The 24,612-nt window shown below is 37.3% G+C and overlaps 1 long non-coding RNA gene across 4 annotated transcripts in view; it reads right to left on the bottom strand.

The window, feature by feature from the left end:
- The window catches only part of LOC122844181, a 45,005-nt gene that overhangs the window by 1,640 nt on the left and 18,753 nt on the right, over positions 1 to 24,612 (bottom strand). Inside the window, exons 2-4 of one of the 4 annotated variants that reach the window (XR_006372827.1) lie at positions 9,637 to 9,737; positions 9,296 to 9,499; positions 1,291 to 1,362 (exon numbers count right to left, since the gene is read on the bottom strand). This is a non-coding gene — a long non-coding RNA (uncharacterized LOC122844181). Of the gene's footprint in view, positions 1 to 1,290; positions 1,363 to 2,312; positions 2,657 to 9,295; positions 9,500 to 9,636; positions 9,738 to 24,612 lie in introns of those variants that run through there. The other 3 variants (XR_006372826.1, XR_006372825.1, XR_006372824.1) reach the window with 3 other exon arrangements.

The raw sequence follows: 24,612 nt of genomic DNA, 5'->3' as shown, positions 1-24,612 counted from the left end.
GCAATAGTATTGTTTGTAATCCAGTGTAAATGTCATGTCAATATCTTTTGAAATTTAATCACAATTTGCGCCGAATTCTTACATAACCAGATTAAAGTACTACATGTGCTAGTAACATAACCCAACAGCAATTTTTTATTTCTGTCTATTTAAAACCAAAAAAGAAGCAAAGATATATATTTTCTAGAAATAAAAGTTGAATTGATGGATGTATCCACATATCCATGTGGTAGTTCATGTCGTAATATTACATAGTGTGGTTCTTAAATCAGAAATCAGATTTAAAAATCAAATTGTTAGAGAGCATATATCAATAATTACTGATTTACTAATAATAAATATCTCGTGCCTTTCTTTTATTTTTAACATAAGCTTAAGAAAGGTGTTAATTAAGATGATAGTAATGATTAGGAGGTTCATTCTTGTTGCAGTTTTGCTTCTACCAGCAGATGGCAGACTATATCAACAAATGAGGCAAAAGCTTCCCAGTTCACGTTGCACTCAGACTTTAGTGTTTTTCCTTACTTGGTCTTCATCTATGATTTGAGTCTTCTCTGCTCTACAGTTTGGTGCAAACCCCAAACTTTAGCCCTTTAACTTATTCAAAACCTAATCAACCTCGACTCCCTCAAAGTAGGTTTGCAATTGTACATTTAATCATTTATGTTCAGCTCCTATAATTGCTGTTACTACTAAGCGAGCTCACAAGACATGGTCCCACACATGACTCACATCCAAGTGCAGCTCTGAGCCCACTGGTGAGCCCACATGTCCCTGTCACCATGCATTTGCCAGCGACTTGTGTTGTATCTTGGTGGAGTGACAGCATCAGTTATGCTGCCTGCGAGACATCACGGATCATGTTCGCTGTGCCACCAGCAAGAGAGCTGCGACGCAGAGCCGGCCACAGGGTCTCGGAGTAGATAATGTCAGGATACTCGGAGCGGATAGAGCTGCTGTGGGATATGCCGTCTGACAGGGAGACGCCTGTACTTCGCCGAGCTGAAGTGGGGAGATGTTCTGGTGGCCGATGGGACTGACAGTTGTCACGATCCATTCCCTACATTTTGTATTTCTGCAAAAGCAAAAGACTCGGTCCAAGAGTCAGTGTTTTCCTCCATGCTGGAAGTCATTGTTTTGAGTTCAAATAATATTTGGTCCACTCTTTAATATTTGTGGAACAAAACTGTATCAGATTTGATTAAGCAAATTACCTTTGGAGTGACATTGCCTCAGTCTAAGATCTTTAAACACCACCGAAGCTCCAGCAAGATCACAGCAGGATTAAAACATTGAGGGTCTCCTCGGACAGGTGGTCAACAGGAAGTAGATTTCACCGACCACACCATGCAACTGAAAATCCTATTTTTAAACACCCCGACAGTTAGAGCAATTAAAAACACGTTTATAAAACATAAAATACGAACATCGACAAAATATGAACATTTTTACATTGAAGAGACTGCATTTCTGTAAATCGGTGGTGAATTGCACATGAAATGGAGTTGAAATACAGAAAATATTTCAACTTTATTTCATGTGCAAGTTCACCATGTTTGCCTTTTTTGCTTATGTAAAGCAAAAAAGGGGAGTTCAAGTATCTTTCTCTCAATCGCTTTCTAGCTGCTCTAAATCAAAAGGCCAGATTTGTGGAGGCTCTACATTAATTCTTATTCCAGTTGACTTGTGAATCTCTGCAGCTCTTCCAAAGTATCCAAGAGTCCCTTGGCTTCTTCTCTAACTCTTCCTGTCTTGTTCTGTCTCAGAAGTTTTGCAGTTGTGCCATACAATTTATATTTTTAGGTGTTTGTCTGCTGTCTTCATTCATCTTCATGATGCTGTTTGTTCAGTAATTTTCTCTCACAAATGCCTGCAATTTTCAGAGGACAGCTGGATTTATATCGAGATTTATTTACTAACGTGGTTAGAAGTATAATACCATTGCAGACCTTCTGATTTTTATTTATAAAGTAACTTGAAAAATATGATTTTTCTTACACTTCATAACAGTGTGCATTGTTAAGTATTTTACATATTTGTAGATACAAATATGTAAAATACAAATAAATGTATTTTATAAGAAGCATTTGTCATTATGTTTGAGCAAAAAATTGGAGCATTTTTATCAGTTAATGCAGACAAAAGCCTGCAAAAAAAATAAAAATAATCAAAATAGAAAAGCAATAATCAATTTACAAAACGTCAGGAACACAATATACATCCCTCAAGGTTTTCAGTAGAATAAAGATTCAGCAAAAGCTGCTTCTCCTTTAATTGTTAGATTTGTAAATTCGTAAAACAAAACTTTGAGTCAAACAAAGCTGGACCAAGGTTAGGCTTAGTGGAGATATTGTTATGAAAGACATTTATATGCAGCAACAACCCGCTGCTGTGGCAGCACAATCAGAGCCAAGCAGGAAGAAGCAGGTATATCCATCAGATTAACACACAGTAATGTCTTCCTGCTCTGGCCTCCAGCATCAGTAATTTATCAATGCAAAGCTAATAGCATCAATATGAATCTAACTAAAAATCAATATTTCATTATCTAATTGTTAGTGGGAATGAAGAGGGATGATTGTGGGAGAAAAAGCGTCAGAGAGCATCTGGAGTTCACAGAGACATCTGGAGGACAAACTCATACCGGAGCTGCACTCTGTTCCAGGCAAGAGGGAAAGAGGAGGAATTACTTTGGCTTTTCTTTAAAAAAAATAAAATAAGAATATCAAATATTTAGTTGCACGATGCTCCAAAAAGGTTAAAGCAGTGCTAGGGAATGTGCCAAACAAACAATGCTGCAGTCTGAGCTGGAGCGTTAAAAATACAGACACATGAAACTGGCACAATCATCCCAGGCCTCTTACATCCATAACTTATATGTTGGGAAAAGTCAATAGGATCCAGTCTGGGAAACCAGCAGAAAATCCATTCCGTTTCATCCTTTCTGTAGCTTTTACGCCGAGCACTGGCAACCGAAAGAATCAGAAATAAACAGTGTTCGTATTTTTTCATAAAACCTTTAGCCAGAAGTGCATCAGATTTTTCTTGTACTAAGGTTTTCTACTCTTCCAGCCTTTGTCATGTGGAACTTTCTTAATTGGGTTAGTTTGCACATGAGATAAGAAGCAGGAGGCACCTTTAGCATATGTAATTAAATGCAAAATGGTAAACGTCAAATCAATTTTTACTTTAATGATGTGACAATAATAAGATTATTGATGAGATTATTCCTTCCTGATCCTCTCTTATGACTCATCCTCTTGTTGCATTTTGATTTTGTTAATTAGTATTCAAAGCCCTTGAACTTTTCCACAAGTTATCATGTTACAACTGTTAACTCAAATGTGTGTTTTTGTGCCCAGAATGATTTGGGGGGTTTTCTCCACTGCCTTTGCACATCTAGAGCAAAATTTATTCCCACTGCTCTTCGCAAATACAAATTCATTGGACTTAGGTCTGGATATTTACTGGGCCATGTTGTTGCCTTCAAGTATTGCACAGCCTCGTAGTGTTTTTCTTCCAGGATCCCCTTTTCGTTGAGCTCTATTCATCCCGTTATCATTGAACATCTTCTACATGTTCGCCGTGTCTCCTACATAGCCTGTGACAAACTGCAACTTTACTCTTCCATAAAGTGTAGATCTTTGGCGTGCAAGGCTAACAGTTGTCATGTTAACAGAGTTTCCCTGCTGCCGTTCCAGAATTAGTTTGGTCTGTTTGGATGCTTCTCTGATTGTGCATGTTTCAGATTCATCCTCTCCTTGCTCATGCAGGTGGCTGGTCATGTTTTGGTTGGACTAACATTGAGCCACGCCCTTTCCATTCTCGGATAAACTGAATTCTGCTAGAACTTAATCCCTGATCCGACTCCTCTGTTCTTCATCATGCTGTTTGTTGGGTTCCGTTTTCCAAGCTTTTCACAGAACAGCTGTACTTATGCAGAGATTTAGTTACAAATATGTTGACTAATTAAGTGATTTCTGAAGGAAAATTGTTGCACTGATTTTTAGAGTAAGGTGACCTGAATACAAATGTATGACAAACTTCATGATGACCTATCATATGAAATCCCAATAAAATACAGTACAGTTTTTGTTTATAGCATGACAAAATATAGATAAGCTCCAGGGGGATCTGCAACTAAGATCAGATTAGTTTTTGCACTTGTGGAAGTGATGTCTGTTGGTTAGGAAAAGAATTATATTTAACTGTGACAGTCTGTATTAAGGACTCTGCAAAACATTAAAGTTGTATTATGTTGTTCAGGCTCTGAAAAACATACAAAATAGCACAAAAGTGCTATGTTATTGTTATATAATGCTCAAAGTGAGTGTGTTTTTATCATGAATTCAAGATTTTTCTGTTTTATTTAAATAATTTTACTGGTTTATTTGAAGGATTTACTCTTAACACACAGTGACCTCCTGCTAGCATTCTTTGACCTCACTTGACATCCTGGAGGAATTTCTAAAAATATAACACTTCGAGGTAATCCTGTGCACCGACATAGGCTAAAATCAATTCCTGCCAGCGGTTACATCTTTTAACAAGTCAAACAGAGCAGCAGGTTTGTGCTGTTCCTGCTTAAGCTCCGAAATGAGAATATAGCTGAGCTTCCTGGGATGCTTCCTGTATTCATCAGAAACAGGATTCATGTAAAGCCTCTTGGTACCTCGGGGTATGCTCTAACATCATTTGGTTCCTAAAGGTGGGGAAAGACATTAAAATCCTGGCTGTGAGAGAGAGACTATCTGCATTATACAGGTCCTTGGAGGCATCACAGCTGTATACTGCAGTTGTTCTAAAGGCAGAGCATAGACCTCTGAGGTAAAGGTGTTATTTGTTATGCTAGGGGAGCCCATCATGCTCCAACACTTGTTAATGTATGTTGTAATTTATGAAATGGTTATTTACAGGCCTTAAATCTGGAGCTTAAAGAGGAAAGAGGGGCTTCTGGTATAATTGCCGTGGAGCAAAGTACGTGACAAAACCGGGGAACTGGAAGGAAGCCAGATCGCTCTTCTGTCAGGCACTAATAACACATCACGGTGACAGAGACGGGGCCTCCTCTCTACCTTGCTGTATTGATCTCCCATCTCTCTGTTAATAGTCCTGTTAAACACCAGCTCTCGGCTCTTAGCTGTATCCAAGCCCACTTAACAATGAAATTCCCAACCCCCTCACATTTCGCAGTTTAAAATGTCTCTGAGGCAGAGAAAACAGCCAGCGGCGAAACCGTTGGATTTCAGGCTTGGAAATCCACCTTTTACCGCACTATAATACGCTTCGCTGTCTGTATAAATCTGTCTTCATTTTAAGGTGAATCACTTACAGGAAAACCAAACGTTTTATAACAATAAAAAGCTGCAAACCACGGAGAAACTAAAGAGCATATGTGTGTACAGGTGAGAGAATTATTGCTGGGCCGGTCGCAGGAAAGCCACCATGATGCACCAAACTTACATTAAATTTAAAGTAACATAAAGGGTGTGAGGCTAGAACAAAACAGATTTATAAACTATTAAGTAAAATCCCTACTACTGGGTAAACCACAACATTTCAAAGATGCGAGGAGGGATTGTTTAGTACTCTGCAAAATGTTTTGGTAATTTGGTAATTCAAAATAATTGTAGAAAACAAAAATCACATGTGGGGTTCCTCACAGATCTAATCTTGGGTCTCTCTCATTCAATATAAAAAAGCTCCGCCCAGCTCAGGTCATGGGGACCACAACTTGTCTTACCGAGAATTCGCTGATTGCACTTAACTTTATATCTCAGTGTCACTATGTAACTTACAGTCACTGAAAGTGTCATATCAAAGAATTGATTAATCAGAATTTTCTCCAGCTTGATCATTTAATTTTGCTAATTATTTTTGGGCCCAGAAATTCAAGGACTTGGTTTTGAGCCGACAGATTTCGCAGCAGAGCTCTAAAAGGAGCAATGACACCAATTCTCTCACAAACAGAATAAAAACAATCATCAAATACAAAACAAATAAATATGTTTAGGCAGTAAACTTTGCATTAGATATTTGCAGAAGTGAGAGGAAGGAGCATGTCTAAGAATAATCAAAGACGTCCGTACAGCGCAAAGTCCAGAGGGAGTCCAAGTCTTTAGTCAAGGACTTATGTTTTATTAGTTGAATGACATAAAACATGACAAAATGCCTGCTCAAAGAGAATCAAAGATTCTCAGCTCTTCCCACGAGGGCGTCTATTTAGGCCAAAAGCTCCTCCTGGTTCTCCCTGCGTGTCTGTTTCTCTCCTGTGCAGTAGAAGCTGCTTTGGAAACAGACTAAGAAGCTCTTCCTCCAACAAGACTTACTGAGAAAAGTATTTCTAATGTAAAGAGCATCTTCCCATCCCTCATTTGTGCCTGCTTTTTTAAACCATGGTTCAATCCATTTAGCTGCACGCGATTCTATTTTTTTATTGTGGGATTTTAATTATCAAAGATGGCAATTTGAATCCACTTAACAATGTCAATCATCAAATATGAGGAAGGATATTAAGGGAACACTAATTTGTCACAATTTGCAACCCTTTTAAGAGAAATCAACACAACAAAAACCGTCTCTGAAACACTTGAAACAAAAGGGAAAAGAAAAGCTGAGCGATTTTAACTTTGTGTTTGTAGTTGGAAACTTTTTTTGATAATGCGTTTGCTCTCCGACAGCAGCAAGGATTTTTCCAGAAAAAAAAATTAAATAAATAAAACCTCACACATCTTTGTAACTAAACAGGAGCATAAATGTGATGTTGGTTGTTTTTGATTTCACCGATGCTTCAAGAAGGAAATTCTGGCTTTGGTTGAGGGGCTTTGAAGAAAGCTTTCTTAAAGGTGTGCAATGTTTTTCTCCTCTCAAAGCAGCATTTGATTTTTATTTATCCTGCTAATGTCAGACAAACACGCACACACATCCACACACTGAGATCAGAGGAGTCTTAAGACACAGAATGTGGTACTCCAGACTTTCAGACTAGAAATCTTCCTACACAACAGACGGAAAAAGCAACTCATATTTATCAGCTATAGATTATCTGAAAGCGTTTCTGAGAGGGAAGAATGCTTCTTGTCTATACAAAGGACAGAAGTACATACTTTTTACAGACACTAGTTTTAGTGAGAAAGTGAGCAGCAGCGTTCTGGATCAGTAATAGTTCATCTAGGTGTTTCACCTCTTTACTTGCTTTCACAAATCTGTCACAATCAACAAAATCGGGCTTTTTTTTAAACAAAAATGTTTAGATATAAAAAAGCTACCAAACTGAATTCTACAAAATAATTTAATGAAAATAAGTGACAGAGGACAATGATTACATGAATTCTTACTTCCTTCAAAAAAGTATTTTGGTAAAACAAATTTTAGCTTCGGTCACAGCACAGAGTCCGTTTTAATGGGTTTTAATCGAGTTTGAGCATCTGGACGCTGCAATTTTCTTCATTTTTCCATGTAAAACTGCTCAGGCTCCGTCTTCAGGTCCAGCCAGGAATTCTCTGTCGAACTGAGGTTTGGGCTTTGACTCTAACTGTCAGAGAAAGATTATATATCTTTCTCCAACAACTAGACTATTACTGATCCAGAACGCTGCTGCTCGCCTTCTCACTAAAACTAGGAAAATAGAGCAGATCACCACAGTTCTTTAGTCCTTACACTGGCTAAATGCAGCTAGGGCGAATAATTCTGTCATTTTATAAATCACAGAATGGCTTTACAGCAAAATACATTAAAGACCTTCTGGTGATGAATCAACCTTCCAGAACACTCAGGTCTTCTGGTTCTGCTCTGTATTCAGAGCAGAACCAGAACCAAATAATGGAGAAGCAGCATTCAGCTTCTATGCACCGCAAATCTGGAACAAACCTCCAGAAAACAGAGTTCCTTTAAGTCAAGGCTAAAATCCTACCTTTTTATAGTTGACTTTGATTGATAGTTACTAGAACACTGGTTAATATACTTAATGCTAATTATTTTTAATGATTTTAATGATTGTGTTTGACAAAATGTACCGTTTGCTGCTAGTTCATAACTGGGTACAGTGTTGCGTGTTTGTCATGTGCAGCCCTTTACGCTGCTTTGTTGCCGAAATGAGCCACACAAATAAACTTGGCGTGACTTAATAACTGAGCAGAAGCTCACTGAAAAATAGTCCAAGTGAAATCAAGGCCTTGAAGCTTTGACGGTACAGTTGGAATCTTTGTATTTATGGAGACAAGACTTTCCAGCTACAAAGGAATAGCTTTAAATCTAAATGCTGCTGAGCTGTAATCACCCATTACAGTTTATGAAAAAGTAAAAGTTTATTTCTTGAATAAAGCAGCCCTTTCACAGGCTATTAAATGCAACATATTTCCTTAAGCCTTGCTGGGCGTTTAGTTGGTAGCCTTGGCACTCTTAGCAGGTCTGCAGTTTCTGCAAGGTGATCTCATGCTCATATGCACCGTTTAGTAAATCTGGTCCAAGTGCAAACATTTTTTGGTATTATCCTCTGAGAACATAATCACTCACTGTTAATTTGGCTGCAACTTACACGCAATGAAATTAGATCATTTTTATTTTTCTCTCTTTTACCGTTCAAGCAATCAGCAGAACGTTTCCTTTTTGTGCTGCAAAGACATTGCAGCGTATGCAATTTATCTTCCGTTTGTGGGCTAAACATTTGTCCCGCGTTTCTTGTGTTCTAAGATAGGAGATACTTATTCACATGAAGACCAGCAGACCAAAGTTTTGCTGCCAGCTTGCAGACGACTGTTTAGTGCTGTAATTCAAACCCTCATTTTCCCAGTAGATTTTTTTGCCCACTGGCATTCAGCATTGTGTGGTTAAAGCCAAGGTTTTTTTTTCAGGAGCTATTCTAAAAGCAGATGGTCTCATTATTTTAAGGCTTTTGCATTGTGCAATCAGCATTCATGTCCTAATGACAAGTTAAAGGGGGCGGGGGGAAACGTGTCCCTTTACTGCGGAACACACACAAATACAGGAGTTTAGAACATCTCAACCCCCGGCTTTGCTTTTTAGATGCTTTTCTATTTAAAGTGCTGTACAATACGATTACATTTTTCCCCCACTGATGTGAAGTATTCATCACAGCGGTTGTAAAACTCCAGCGCTCTGATTCTGTTCCTGTCGTGTTGCCAAATGATTCATAAACTCTGCTGAGCCGGCAATTTGCTGCAACGTGAACAATTTTTTTATTATTTTTTTTACCCCTGAAATGTGCAGCATAACAGCCTCATTCTGAATTATGGCGTTGCTGAAAGTGGCAATCATGTTGCCGAATTACTCATACCTGTTTGAATGAAAAAGAATTAGAGGACAGAGAATGACGATGCACGTCTCGGGTTTTGCAGGAAAGCAGCAGCTGCTGCCTCCTAACTCTTCTTTATGAATTTCCTTCCTCTGGAACTACGGGATTTTGTGCACATCTTTCTCTTTGTCTCGTGGAAAAATCTGTGAACCATTTCTCAGAGCAACAGCAGATCAATATCTTCGGCTGGAGAAAAAAAAACCAAAATAAAAACTATCAATATCAAAAGCTCCAGCAGCTGTAGATTATCTTTTTCTTTCTTTTATGGAGTTATTTGAAAGGACTGAACAGAGAGATGAAAGATAAAAAATAGGGTTTCTCACAGAGAGGGCCCCTGAGGCTCAGCGTTCATATCCTTTGCTGCTGCTCAGGACTCGTCATGCTTGTCATGTTGATGTTCCTGAAGGTGGCTTCATTGGAAGGGCTGGGAGGGAAAAGGAGATGAAATATTCACTGATAACGTTCTCGCTGTAAAACAGACCTGCATCACAAAATACACTGCTTTGCACAGAAGCAAAGGAAATTGTGGAAGGTTTTAACCCTTCCACAATTTGTCTCGTCACAACCGCAGATCCTTAATACATATTATTGAGGTTTAATATGGAAGATGCCGTTTCAATTTATTCTGGTAGATTACATGTGCATATGTATTCATTTCCCGTTTGCTCTGAAGCTGACATTGTTCATGGCTACTTTGGAGAAGCTCAAATGAGACCAAAGTGAAACCTTCTGAATTGTATGCAAAACACTAACTGTGGGAGAAAACTAACAACACACATCTTTCTGAGCACATCACCCTTTACTGTGAAACACGGTGGTGGCAGCATCATGGTGCAGGAATGCTATTCTTCAGCATGAAGAAAGAAGCTAATCAGAGTTCAAGGGAACAGTGATGCAACCGAACAAAAAAAAAAAAAAAATGTTGGAAGAAAACCTGTTTGAGGCAGCAGAAGACTTGAGACTGCATTACCTGTTCTATCAGAAAAAATGTTAATACAATACTCTAACGGTTTGAAATATGACAACAATAAAGGATAGTTTTGAAAAGCTCTGGACACATTAAACATTTACTGCAGTATGTCTAAAAAAGCTGGTAATCCTTTCAACCTATCAGAAAGCTGAATGCTAATAATGCTGCTCTCATTTCCGTTCTCATCAGATTCTCATTGCGACTTCCTCTATTGATTATTTAAAAGGATCAAAAATCACTTAATGCACTTAAGGTAACAAGAATTTTTATTGGTATAGCAGATAAATTTTAAATGACATCCAAGTCATGCAGCTATCACTAACAAATTGTGATTTTGCCCAGTTGAAAACATCTGTTTAATACTATTGTTTTGTTTTTGTGTTTTTGCCTGGTGTGGAGTGTAATATGAAGTGTCTTTATCCACAAAAGTCTATAAATCATGACTTAACTCAGCATACTGGCTAACTTAAAGTCATGCAAATAAAAGGATATTTTCCCGTTTATTTCTCATTGTCTTCTAAAGTCTGAATTAAAACAATAATATTTTAAATAATGGTGCGATGTTGTTTTAGGACTCCTTTTTAAGAATCTCTAATTCATTCTCAAACTTTATCAGATTTAAAACAAATTTTTTTAACTTAATATCAGTACTGAATAAAAATGAAAAAGTAATAATCCCACACAAATTTCTAACTACCTGTCAAATCATGAAATAATGTGATTAACTACATTTATCATTCACTTTGAACAGATGTGATAACTGCCAGACCTATAGAATCAAGATATTCCTTAAGTTGGACCTGTCTGACAACATGAAGTAGGTTAAAATACAACACATCATGACAAGACACACATTCACTCCTCCACTAGAGGCAGAGGCTGACCTCTGACCTGGAGGGAGCCGTTCTGTTCTGAGTCACACAGCAGCACAGTAACTCTTCTTGTGCTAACTTTATATCATGTTTTGCAGTCGTCTTTCAAGCCGTCTCTGTAGGAATGTGCAGAGCAATTCTGGTGCTTTCCAACCTCCTAAGTTCCAACTGATGGAAACGTTACAGAAGAATCCCCTGCAGCTGTTGCTGCAGTTCCCGCTGGTCACCAACAGGGGGCGATAACATGGCTTAATGCCCTGCGCGGCACATACTGACAGTACCAGAAACAAGGAAAAGTAATATGATACGTACAATCTGTTACGTGTCCTGTGCTGGTTCCAATCTTTCCCCAGCTTTCTTTAATTGTCTCTGTTTTAATTGCTCCCTTGTCTCCCCCTCTCCTCTTTCTGTCTTTTTTTCCCCCCTTCCTCTTTCTCCTCAGCTCACCCCACCCTGTCCACATTTCCTTTGGCCTCGAGTCAGGCAGGGCAGCTGCAAAAGGCCTCTCCAATGCAGGCTGATGAGAAGTGACAGCTCTCTGTATCACTCCCTGGCACTGACAACTGACAGATGGATAGCACTCACACACACTGCAGGGGGAGAGAGAGGGAAGCGCCACAGAGGAGGATGGTTCTCCGGCGTTATTCTCCTTTCTCATGGAGCGGCTGCGTGACTGAGGGCTGGGTAGAATAACAAACCGTGCCAAACCTTAAGCTCTTTTATCCTCGCAGGCACAAACAGAAACGGGCTCAAGCACAATGAGAATGCTTGCATGTACAAAGAAGAAGAACACCTGCATTAAAATCCTGACAAAAGTAAACAAATCGTCATTTAGCCTGTAACTTAAATTAGAAAAATACAATTTCAGCCTGTCAGATTATTTATTTTTTGCCCCCCACTTCTAAAGGTATCATTTTCCTTGCATCCTTGCCGTCTCAGAGGCCCTCTTTGTTTTCCTGATCACTCACATGCCAGATGTTTAACACATTGTCACGGCTGTGAATCTGCTGCCTGGCGGATGCCATCACATTCGACTTGTGAATGTGAGGAGATTTGACTTTTTGACACATTGATGAAGTATGATGAACCATCACGGCTTTGTAATCTTGTTCCATATTAGGAAAACAAACAAAACTACCTGATATAATCAGTCTTTGTTTTTTATATTGATTAACATGGGAAAGTAAAACGAAAAGAAGTCAAGGGAGATTTTTGACCATCCGGTTCAGGATCTCAACTTGGCAGATTATTAATTAAGTGTGTTTATGCAACTGGTTTGTGAGATACACATGTTGAATCGAAATACTAGTAGTTTTAATATGGAAGGAATTTCATGTGCACTAAATTGTGATCAATACAATTTTCCCATATGCTGAATAAATTAAATAGATGTGGATCTGGCAATGACTGTGTCAGGGTGTTAATAATTGTCGATCCTGTACTCCTGTAATGTAACAAAAGTCCAACAGGAGACCACAGTCAGTTTGACGACAGCTTGATGACAGCTTGGGTTGAAGGCAGCTGGGCACAGACCAGTCAGTCATTAAAGCTGACGCTACGAAGCGACCCACAAATTGTATGAAACACACTGACAGACGTCAAGTTTTTACTAAACTTTCTCATGTTTAGTAAGAAATGTTCTTAAATGCTATGTCTTTCAAAAACTACCTCAGTAGAAAGGGAAAAAAACAAAAAAAAGTTGGGTTTGTAAGATAAATATCCATTCAAGCAAAGACGCCTTTACCACAAACCACATTATATCTAACGAGTCCTTTGTTTTATGATTGTGTGCTGCACTGAATAGTCTTGTAATTAATATGTCAGCCCTTCCCATCAGATCCAGTGGGCAGGGTTAGCACTTGCTCTGGTCAGTGAAAGCTTTTAAAACATGGTGGCTGCCTTTATAGGAAAGTTTTATTCTTACTCGAAAATAGAGAAGCAGCTTTTAATACACAACAAATAATATACGAGCGTGTTTTCTATCATCATTCTGCTTCTATCTGCTTTGCACAGCACACAATGCCAATTTCAGTCTCAGTTCATTTATTGGGCACATTTAAGTCATGTGAGCTGGATCAAAGTGCATTAAAACACATAATTAAAGTAAAAACTGGACAAATAAATAAACAATTCAACTTGATCTCGCAGATTTATTTTTCTTCAGTTTCAATTTATTTCTTCCATGTTTGAAAAGATTTGTGTTTTTTCAGTACAAATCTATTCAAAGATTTGTATTTGAACACCTTGCCAGGTGTGAGAGTGACACTCAGAAAGTTTGGACTTTGACTAGATCCATCAAAACTCTTCTGAGACATTCAGAGACCGTCTTCCTCGGGTTCATCAAAAGCTTCAGGCACGAACATACGACTTCTGGATTGACACAACCAAACGTTCTGTCAATCATTGAGATGTATTTTTGTTTTGTAAAGAAAAGTGACTAATTCTTGGCTTAACAAGGAGGATTTACTCTCATAAAGATAAAACCCAACACTGATATGAATCACCTTTCCTTTATATGACGACAGCGGTTGATAATGACTCTCTAAATGCTGCTTGTGTTGATAATAATATGACATGCATCTAAACGCATTCACAGTGGCAAAGTGTGAGAGCAAAGCTACATCCAGTTCAGCAGACAAGAGTTTCGAGCAGTAATCAAACCACACACACATTGATTTTAGACTTAAAACACACACCCACGCCGACACACACACTTCTCCCTGTAAAAAATCAAATTTTACACTTAACAGACTCACACGGAGATTTGGCAAAGTTGGCTTTCGAACAAAGCGAGCCCACACTTGATTTTAAGTTGGCACTCACTAAGCATCCACGCTGAGTCTGATTGAACTAATAAGCTCATGCCTGAAACCACAAGTGACACTCTAAAACAGCAGCGGTGTCATGTCTGAAACAGGCGGCGCCACACCGAGGCAGCGATGACACAAGCATTGTGTACAGGGGGGTGAGGAGTATGGTAATGTTGTCAGAGAACCCCGGAGGCTTCAGAGCCATCATACAGCAAAACAAGAAGCCTGGCAATATGCTGTCTTGTTACTGGCTGGCACATATTCCGTCAGCCTTCCCAACGCCAGCCTGCTCCTCCGATTACTTCCTCTCCACTTCCTGCATCTCTCTCAGACCATTTGACCCTTTCTAATTATGTAAAAAGTTATTTATTTCTGTCTGGAGGGCAAAACTCCCCATTAGATTATCATAAATCATGATGTTTTCTAAAATGTATGATTGTTTATGTGTTAATCCCCTATAGGCGGCTTGTTTTCTTGAAACAGAGGCCAGATTTGCCAATTTTGACTCTCAGCCAGGAGGACTGGACTGTGGAGCCAGGGGGCCGCATGGCTGCCAGGAAAACCTGAGAACAGACCGTTTGAACGGACGCTGCAGCTTGTTCCTTTGCTCTTCCTGGAGTGATAGAGCTGGACTTATTTTAACAGCTTCTACATTATAAACTAAAATGTCATCAAAAAAACAAACAAACAATGAAGCCACAGTTTATAGAGTTGCATCATATAGAAACACCCATCTTATTAAGTACGGTAGCACCCCAAGTAAAGATGTGCAATGGGTGGACAAAGAAAAAATGGAAAAACAAACAATTAAAACAGTTCAATCTTGTAGATGATTTCATAAGAGTATTTTGGAGATTAAAATGTGATGTTTTCAGTTGTTTTTATTTTTGTACACAGCAAAAGGACAAAATCTTACCAAGTATTTTTGGATAGTCTAAATATCTCAGTGCTCTTAAAACAAGACAAAACAAACTTGTAAGTAGCTTTTCAGGCAGCTATAGGATTTTCCTTTAAGTCAATAATTACTTAATATTAACTTTTAATAACGTTCAAGTTCCACTGGCAGATTATTTCACTTATAACAAGACATGTTTCCCATGTTGTAAGTGAAACAATCTGCAAGCGGAACTTGTATTTTTCTCCCATATGCAAATTTCTGATCCAATAGCGTTCCAATACTCAATAATAGTAGAAGTCGGTGTTTGTGATTTTTTTGGTTTGAAATGTAAATGTTGTAACATCACTACTTCACTCTACAGATGGGGTACCGTGTTTGGTAGGTAGGGAGGAGATAGCAAATTAATGTCAAAACCTCTGGAAGACTTTCTAAACATTTAACTCCAGGCATACAGTTTGTAGGGTGATCCAAACAAATACTGATGAAATGCAATCAAAGAAAGATATAAAAACATTCAGATTTTTGGCAAACATAAAGGATATTGGTAGTCCTGGTTGAACTAAAATATAAAATGTTTTATTTGATTTGATTTTAGACTGAAAAAAAAAAAATAAAAAAATAATGTACTTTTATACACCGTTTCTAATATCTGGTTACAGTGTATGTTGCTTAAAAACTCAGAATATACAGCAACACAATAAACAAGATTTGGTCCATGAATTCTGAATCCTTGTCTGCAGTAAAACACAACAAGTGTTCCAACTTAAGTCCTGAAATGAACCTTTCCTTTTGCATTCAAACCCAAACACACCCACAACGTGAACAAAGCAGAAATCTCCCTCAAAGCTTAATCACAAAAGGTCATCTTGTGAAGTGAGAAACAGATTAAATTAGCATAGTATTAGACATGTAAAATGATTCCTGTCAAATAAAAGTGCAGCACAATTATAATATGTTAATTACTTATTTCATTAAGGGAGCTGATTGCAGAGCACGGAGGAAATCATGCGGCCAGAGACACCTGGAACAGAGGTTATGGAGCTCCAAACATACTCTTCCTCCTTTGTCCCTCCTCTCTGACTCTTTTCCTTCTCTGCTCGTCTCTTCTCACAGATTCACACTTTGGATTTACGCGCACAGTCATTAATTGCCTGACTGTGCCGCACAAAAATGTTTCAAAGGGCGAAGGACTTCTCATTTGTTCATCAAAGGCGAGCTGATGAGCAGTGTGTGATTATATGACCGACCCACAATTATCCTCAAGGGAACCGAGCGGCAAAAAACAGGAGGAAACAGAAAGCAGGGAGTCTTTTTTTAATGCTGAAAAATAAAATCAGATTTTACCAGTGAAATCCAAAATTAGATTTTTCTAGGGATACAAAAATTAAACTGCCATTTCTAAGTAAAATAATAAGCAAAGTGATGTTTGTGGTTCTATCCTTTTGGAACTTATAGACAAATTATAGACACATTTTGCTTTGGAAATGAAAATTTTGATCATATAATGAAATTGTGAGCAAAAATTCTCACCTTAAATATTTTGTCTTTTTATATTGATGTCCATCTGTCTAACTTGGTAATGCTGGTAACTCAAAATTGTATGACTCTGGCATTGTGGTAGAGAAATGTCTAGTTTATATTACAGCGTCTGAATGAACTACAACTAAACATAATGGAGAATTTACCTTTTCCTTCTACAATTCACTTACACTTTTAAAAGAAAATTTCTGATAAGAACACAGCTATAGGGACTTCAAACTACTTAAATAGTCTAAGAAATAATTACCAAACTACCATGAATTTATATGTAGTGAGTAAAAACGTGTGTTAGTATCCTAGGAAACGAACTACGTTAGAAACTTTTCACAAATATTTGTTGTCTGCGAATAGAAGATCTTGCTTATGATCCCAAAGCATGCATACAATGTCAACAACTCCTTCTCAAAGTTTGATCCAACATCTAAAATAAAAACATTATATATTTTTGTAAAACTCCAAAGAGAAAGCAATATATCAACATACTCAGGACATAGGAGTTTGCAGAAACAACTTTGAGTCCTCAATTGTTAACCACGGCCAGATCTCAAGCACTTCAGTATGAGGCTCATCAGCAAAACCTGTTTGTTTTAGAGTGCAACAGTTGTGGCAAACAAAAAATCTGAAGTTGTTAACTTTGAGTTGTAACCCTAATTGAAACTTGCCTTCATCTCCTTCTTGCCAAAAATACAGTGAAGACAGAACTTCCTAAAATAAATTTTAAACGTTTTAAGGCAAGACTAAATACACAGGGGATACTGCTTGGATGAAAGAACATAGCAAACCATTCCGTGAGTAAATTCAATAGAAATAAACCAGGAAACTAATATGAGTCACAAGTACTTCCCATGTATCAAACAAGTGAATTATGTTGGCTACTGTTCACCAGGAGTAAAAACAAAAAAAGAATACCTAAAACAACACCAGCATTGACACAATCAGTACTATAGTAATTGTTCTAAGTAGTTGATACGAGGAGAAAATCAGTAAATAGATTATGGTCACTCCAACAATTTTTAAGATGATGCCTCCTTAGAGTTTTAAACTGCCACTTTTCTGACTTCCTGCAGTCACTAGCTGTGCTGCAATGCAAAAATGTACAAAATTCAGAACACTCTTTTCTCTATCTGAGCATTTTCCAATAGAATATGTTAAACTTAACCTGCCGATGGTACCGAAGACGGTCTTTATGATTCCTTTGGGTACCGTTTTAGTTCAGGTAAAGGAACAAAACATCACGCATTGGTGAGCTTTATAAAATATCAATGTTTTCAATCCCTGGGAAATAAAGGACATGGTAAGCAAAGCAAGTTGCAGCTGCAGCTACTAAAAATTAAAAGTGATTTTTATTTTTATAGTTTGCAATAGTTTGTAAATCATTTAAGACCCTTATGAAACAGGATAGACATTAATGGACAAATAAGATTTGCGGCTATTGTGCGAAAAAATAGCCAAGTGAAAAGTATCAGCACCAGCCTCTCTCTTCCCAGGATAACACATTTATAAGCAGCAGCGCAATTAGTCATATTTTGTCAGCGGGATATGAAACAATAGCCCTGTTTTTTTTAGTTTTTTTTTTTAAGTGTGCCGCTTAAATTCATATGGTTAAAGAAATGCTTCAACTTCTGATCGTGTAGTTTTTCCAGAGTACATTGAATGCAGGTTGATTTGGCTGCTAAAGTTTGAAAGAGATACAAGGAGAGCTAATTTTACCCTCCAGATGAAAACTGCTGACTGAGAAGGCATGAGGAAAAGGATCAAAAAGTCAAAGTTTTTTTGGGTTGACATTTACTTAAACATTTAAAATATACACGATGACGCACAGAAAATGCTACTACTCTTATTATATGTGCCCTTTAAGTATATAAAATAGAATAAAGAACAAGATGTTTTGGATATAGGGTATGTTGAAGCCAGCAGAATTTGTCCATGTGCAGGCACTGTTCAGTTCAGGTAATTTTATCTGAACTCCAGTACCCAATACAACACCTGCTTATGTAAGATTAACAGCGATGTGAGGCAGAGGAGATATTGATTTAAAATAAAAATTAAACTTTTTAAAAACTTTTCTATGTGAGGTTTTTGTCTTTAAAATCAGACTAAACTGAGCAACTAAGTGGCCACGACAAAGCCCTGATCTCAGGTGCATCGACAAATTTGTGATCAAAGCTTAAAGGGTATGTGTGAGTATAAACCCGAATCAGTTGAACAATTTCAATCAGGCTTTGATGAAGTCAAAGTTCCCCAAAAATATTGTAAGGAGCTTGTGGACTGAGATGAAAATATTTCACCCAATTCCAACAAGATTACCATACACTAAAGCAACAGAAGTAAAGATCAATGTTTGATAGAGGTGACGATGACATCTCATATTATTCTTGAACTAAAAAAAACCCCAAAACAAAACAACTGTGTTAATCCCAATTGATTTATATCAGGTACATTTAAGTCTGGTTTGAAGTCAGACACATTTTATGTGTAAATATCTGGTAATAACTGTAGTTTTATGACATCGATGAGCAGGAAAAGTTTAAAGAGTACATTTTCTCTCATCACAACTCCAGGAGGCAAAATCTTGCTCAAATAAACATACATGGAATAAAATAAAAACAACAAGCTTTCTGGTATCCATTTTCCTTAAAAAGTATGTGGTCTCTACTCAGTTCTGGGTGGACCTACCCAATGCAGTCCTTTTCTAAACCTCTAAATCATTTCACAAAGTCTTCAAATTGTTCCAAATTGGAAGCATTTCTGGCATAATTTATTATCTAATCAGCAGCCTGAAAACTTTAAGCCGATCCGAGTCCTCTTTCTCTTGATTGAAAGACTGACTCGTCTTGTGCGAGTCAATGAGAGACTGAGATGATGGCAGTGCTAAATGACACTTGCCGCTGACAAGTGGCAAATAGAGAGGATTAACATAAGCCAATGAGCTACAGAATGAATATATGTTCAAACCTCATTTGAAGTGGCATCTGTGACATTGCCATGCCAATTTAGTGAGAATTCAATCTGCTGGCATCGGCGCTCCGAAAGTGTGATTGGACTTGTGAAGAGACCAATTTGTTTCTAAATGTGTGCCGTCGGGCCGCTTTGTGATTATGATACCATATCTGCATCTATTCTGGAGCTTCAGCTGTAGTCTCAGCTCCATCACTGCTCAAATTAGCCTTTCCTATTAGGTTTTTGAGCCAAGATTAGAACATAATGCAGCGTGTCATTTGAAGAGGCAGGGTTAATGTTTGCCGGGATGTTTGAGAGGTTTTCGGCTGTCAGTAGAAGTTGCTAGAAAACTTGATGAAGCCTGTGTTTCATTTGTGACCAGTAGCTAATCCAGTGAACGTGCTAGTATTCAGAGATGAAGTATTGCAAGTATGGTTGAAATGCCTTCTTTGTGTCAACTTTATGCATGTTCATAAATGTGAATGTCACTGTCCAAATTTTTGCTGAAAAGCTGCAGCTTTCCATGTTTTCCTCCACTACTGCATTAAAGGATGTCTGGACAGTCTGTTCCCCTCCACACTGGTACATCTGAGTCAACTTTCCTACAAATTTAATTTCAATAATCTAAATAGGGTCAAATACATTCAGTCATTTTGTTGCTCTTGTTAGATGGCCTTGTAGTTATACGCAGGTGCCAACAAAATACAGTTTGGGTCCGAAGTTAGTTCAAATTCAAATTGAAATGAAAAAGTATTTTACTGATCCCAAAGGGAAATTAAATGTTGTTGTAACTCATATTAATTCAAATTCTTCTAAGAGTTATAGTAAATATTGATTGTAGCAAAAAGCATTATTGGGCATAAATGTCTTTAATAAACACACTTAAATAGCTGTTTTTCCTGGTATGCCATTATAATATACAGTATTTTATGAACAAAATATTTCCTTGTGGACTTTTCCTAACCAACACACTGTTGAGCCACATGGTTTTTCTAATGATAAACAAGCTGAGAGTCATAGATTCGCAGCTGGAATTAAGTCTGAATTTTGACTGGGGCATTGCAGAACCCAAGTGGGATCTAAAGCATTTTCCTGTGGCTCTGTTTTGAGTAATAACCAGTTGATAGGTGAATTCAGACTTGGTTTCAAGCCTGCTGCAGCATTCAACATCTTTTCCTTCAGGATTGTTTTGCATCTAGCTCCATCCAGGTTAACTCTTACCAGATTTTGTCCCTGCTGACAAAATACAAACCCTTCACATCTGAAGGCAATTAGCTGAACTGGACTATTTAGTGACATCAGTGCAAAGTGAGAGCTGAATGAAGATGCCTAACGGACTTTACAGATTGATATTTTGAAAGTGTTTGGAAAGCAGTTTATCAAATTCTTCTAGTTCACAGCTATGTACAACTTTTTAATGTTCTATAAAAAAAAAATAATAATTCATAAAAAGACAAGGTTTTTGGTCTGCAAACTGACAACCTCTAACAATGTTCAATCGCAAACTCAAATCAAAAATGGTTTTGGGTTGGATAAGGCGGTCTCAATATGTTTCTGGAATGGTCAGAAATGTTAAAATTTTGGAGAATAATTTGAAAAGCTGGGATTATGTGTCAAAAAAAATTTAAGATACATTTATCCAATTCAAGCAAAGAAGAATGTACATAGCATATCTGAGCCAAATGCATATTGTTGAACTGCTGTAAACTTGCATGTTCCAATAAATTCATTAAAAGCACAAGTCCTTTTAAACATTCAGTTGGACCAGAATGTACGAAATTTGTCAAATGTACGACGATAGTAATGAGCTGGATGAATTTTATTAACCAGATTTGCTCTTTTTTAATGTAATCTACTATGTTCTTTTAGATGCTAATATTTTCTACAGGAGGAAACTATAGACGAACCTTAACATATAGCTAAGGTAAACCTCTCAGAAAAAAAACAAAATGTTTTAGAATTAGAGATTTGACTAATTGAAACACTAAAATCACAAAGTACATACCAAATTACCGGTAATTAATCATATAATTAATATTGATATTGCTTAATTACTGAACTGCACTTTTTAAATAATAAAAACCCCAATGATTTAAGAATGATGTTTTTCTTTATGGCAAAAGGAATCATCATTCTTCTAAAAAAATAAAATAAAATAAATAAAAAAAAGTCACTTTATCTAATATATAGAATTATTTATTAAATATCCTATCCCTAGTTTTAATATATAAACAGTTTTAGTGGATGTTAAAAACTAAAAACTGCAGCTCGTGCTGTATGGTGTAAATGTGATTTCACCTTCTCTAAGTGATATAAATAGGGTTAATGAGACAAAAAAAAAAAAAAAAACACACACACAAAATGAAAAAAAATCTCAAAGTAAATTAAGTTAAATAATTAACTCTTTAAATTAAATAACACTGCAATTAGCCAAACACAAAGTCTGGGTTCAAATGTTACAGGAACCTGAATAACACTGTGTGTGTGCGTGGGTGTGTGTGTGTGTGTTTGGTGGTTTGATTATTATGATGGATTATTATCATCCGTCTGGCTCTTTGAGGGCAGCAGAGTATAGAAATGGCCAGTTTCTTAGACTATTATCGCTCATCAGTTTGTGTAAATGGCACTTTAATGCTTCAGAGATATGTGATTAAAATTAGAATAAGTGGATGTGAAAGAGGAGGTCCACTCTGGTGAGGTCTGCTTTTAAAACAAATCGCGTGTGCACGATTGTGTAAGTGTGTGCGAGTGTGTTTAGGAACCAGAAGTGTTTGTGTGTGTTGTGTGCGCAGGAGAGCTTGTGTATGGCCCTGTCATATGATAAATGTTCTCTCTCCTATAATCTATGTGCTTCAAAATATGATGTATGTGAGGATGAACTTTGAATTATAACCTAAAGAGTGACTCATTAATCTTCTGACTTTGGTGGGGAGTGGACCAGAGGAATCCATTTTGCCTGTTTATGTTTTATGAATAATGCAATATTGCAGCTGGCCAGCTGGATCCAGGTAACAATGTCCAGACATACAGAAGACAACATACAAGCAAACAGCTCTGTTTGCTGGAATGTAAAGGAAGGATGCCTGTTGGCATTCACAAAGAAGGTCAACAAATCTTATTGAGGTTTCACTGGACGGTGATACATGACTAGTGTCTCCTGGAATTATGTTTGTGATCAAAGTGCTGCTTCTTTATACCTTAGAGTTAACTTTACAGCTTTGTATGATCCTTCATGTGTTCTGTCTCCAGCAGCCTGCCATAAACGTTCCCACCGAGACGCTGCACTGGATTTTCTACCATTCTCCTGCCAGAAGCACTTACACACAGTTCAAAACAGACATTTATAGACTACTAAAAATGACATTTAACCTTTTCTCCTCACTGCCTCACATTATTTCAGACTAAAGATTTCTTGCCTTAGTCCAGTTAGCACTATCAAAATTATTTCTATTTGCTAAATGACAGAATCATTTTTTAAAAAGATGATTTTGAAGGAGGTTTTAAATTACTTTCTTTCATACAGTTAGGTCGCCATACCTTAAAACACTTTGGATAAGGAGGTGATAATATCAAAGCTTAGAAACTGTTTACTAAGGTTTTCACACATTTTTCCTAAATTTTTTTAAGGTTTTTCTTTTCATGTCTCTTTATTTCATTTTAAATGTACAAATACAGAATATGCAACTATTTGGCTAATATTGAGTCTTTTTCATTTGTAATGTTATTTTCTTTGCCTCTATTCTGTTATTTTGAATGATTTTGGGCATGAAAAGTGTTATCCATATACAATGGCAATGCCCATTTTGGCACAATAATAAGAGCAATCTTTGTAGGAGAAAATCTGCAACAAACTCTAAGTTGTGGTCACTCCAAATTTATCAACATTGCAGTTCGACTAATTATTCCACCATATAAGAAGAACTTTTCAAGCAAAAGACCGAGAGCCCCCAAATTAACGCAACATTAATGTGAGTGAAGTGTGTATGTTCACCATGTCTTTACATTTCCTTACCCTTACTCAGACCAAACAGTTTTAATTGTCAAATTCCAACAAGTTAGAAAGAATTAGTATATCTTAAGAATTTCTCAAACCACATTTTTCATTTCTATGCTATGAAACGGGAGCCATCTATTTGTTTAGTAAGCATTTGCTGTTAAATTGTGCTATAAACAGGCAATATGAGGCCTGCAGAGCTCATTTTTAACAGGAATATGCTTTGCCACAGTTTTAAAGGCAGATGTGCATCTTCTTAGTCAATTATTGTTTTCCGCAGGGATCCATGATTGTCTGCGCTGCTAGTCCAAATAGTCATTAAAGGTCTCGAGTCCCTGGTGGGGTCTTCAACTAGAGTGACAAAATCCTCTTCACGAGGAAATGTAAAAGCCTAACAACTTATCAGGTGAGTGCAGACACAATGTAAGAGGTGATTTACTCTGAGCAGGCTACATGTCACTTGGGTTTCCTTCGTGTCCCTCAGGTCCGATTTGAACTTAAATTGCCTATGTGAAGACCTGGGTTTGCTTCTCATTATCTTACCTCTCCTCCTGCTCAAATATTAAGGAACCCCATGTGTTGCACTGCAGCACATTTGCAACTGGTAATGCCCTTATTCTGTACCTTTTCCAACTTTACAACATCTGCCATCCTGCTATGGAAGGTTTTTAAAAGTCTTGCTCTCCTGTTCATCAGAGAAGATAATTTAAAGGAAAAAAAAACAAAACTGAAAGGAAAAGTTTTGAGATTGAGAAAAACAATTCTCAATCTCGCACAGATTTTTTTCTCTCTTACCTGATTTTATGGTTTAACTTTGAATGAGAGCCAATATCTTACTTGACGACTACTGATGACTTTTTCAGTGTAAGAAGTAGCGACAAAAAATGTGCCTAAAACCGTATCAAGTAAATTAGTAAATAAAATTTAAATTACAACAATGCAAGCATTCAAAAATCACTGGATTAAAAGTAATTTATTTGTATCTTGTCTTTCACTGTTACTTTATTTGATCAGCTAACCAAAATACGGTCACAAAGCCTATAATTATAATGTTAAAATCTGTTTTCAGTCATTCTAACAGTCTCTCTTTATAAGTTGACTCTGTCCTCACAACCTACAGTACAGAAACTATTTCCCTTCTTACATCAAAATAGGAATCTCAAACATAGAAACAGGATATCGAGATGAATTCACAGACCTTCACAACCGGGGTTCATAAAAATGGAAAATTCTTCACTAGACAAAGTCAAACTGGATAGTACTTCAGAAGGCAGGT

Source organism: Gambusia affinis, linkage group LG14 (assembly GCF_019740435.1).
Source record: "Gambusia affinis linkage group LG14, SWU_Gaff_1.0, whole genome shotgun sequence".
Classification (NCBI taxonomy): Eukaryota; Metazoa; Chordata; class Actinopteri; order Cyprinodontiformes; family Poeciliidae; genus Gambusia; species Gambusia affinis.
The sequence above is the reverse complement of the archived record's forward strand: the minus strand, read 5'-3'. Positions and strand labels throughout refer to the sequence as shown.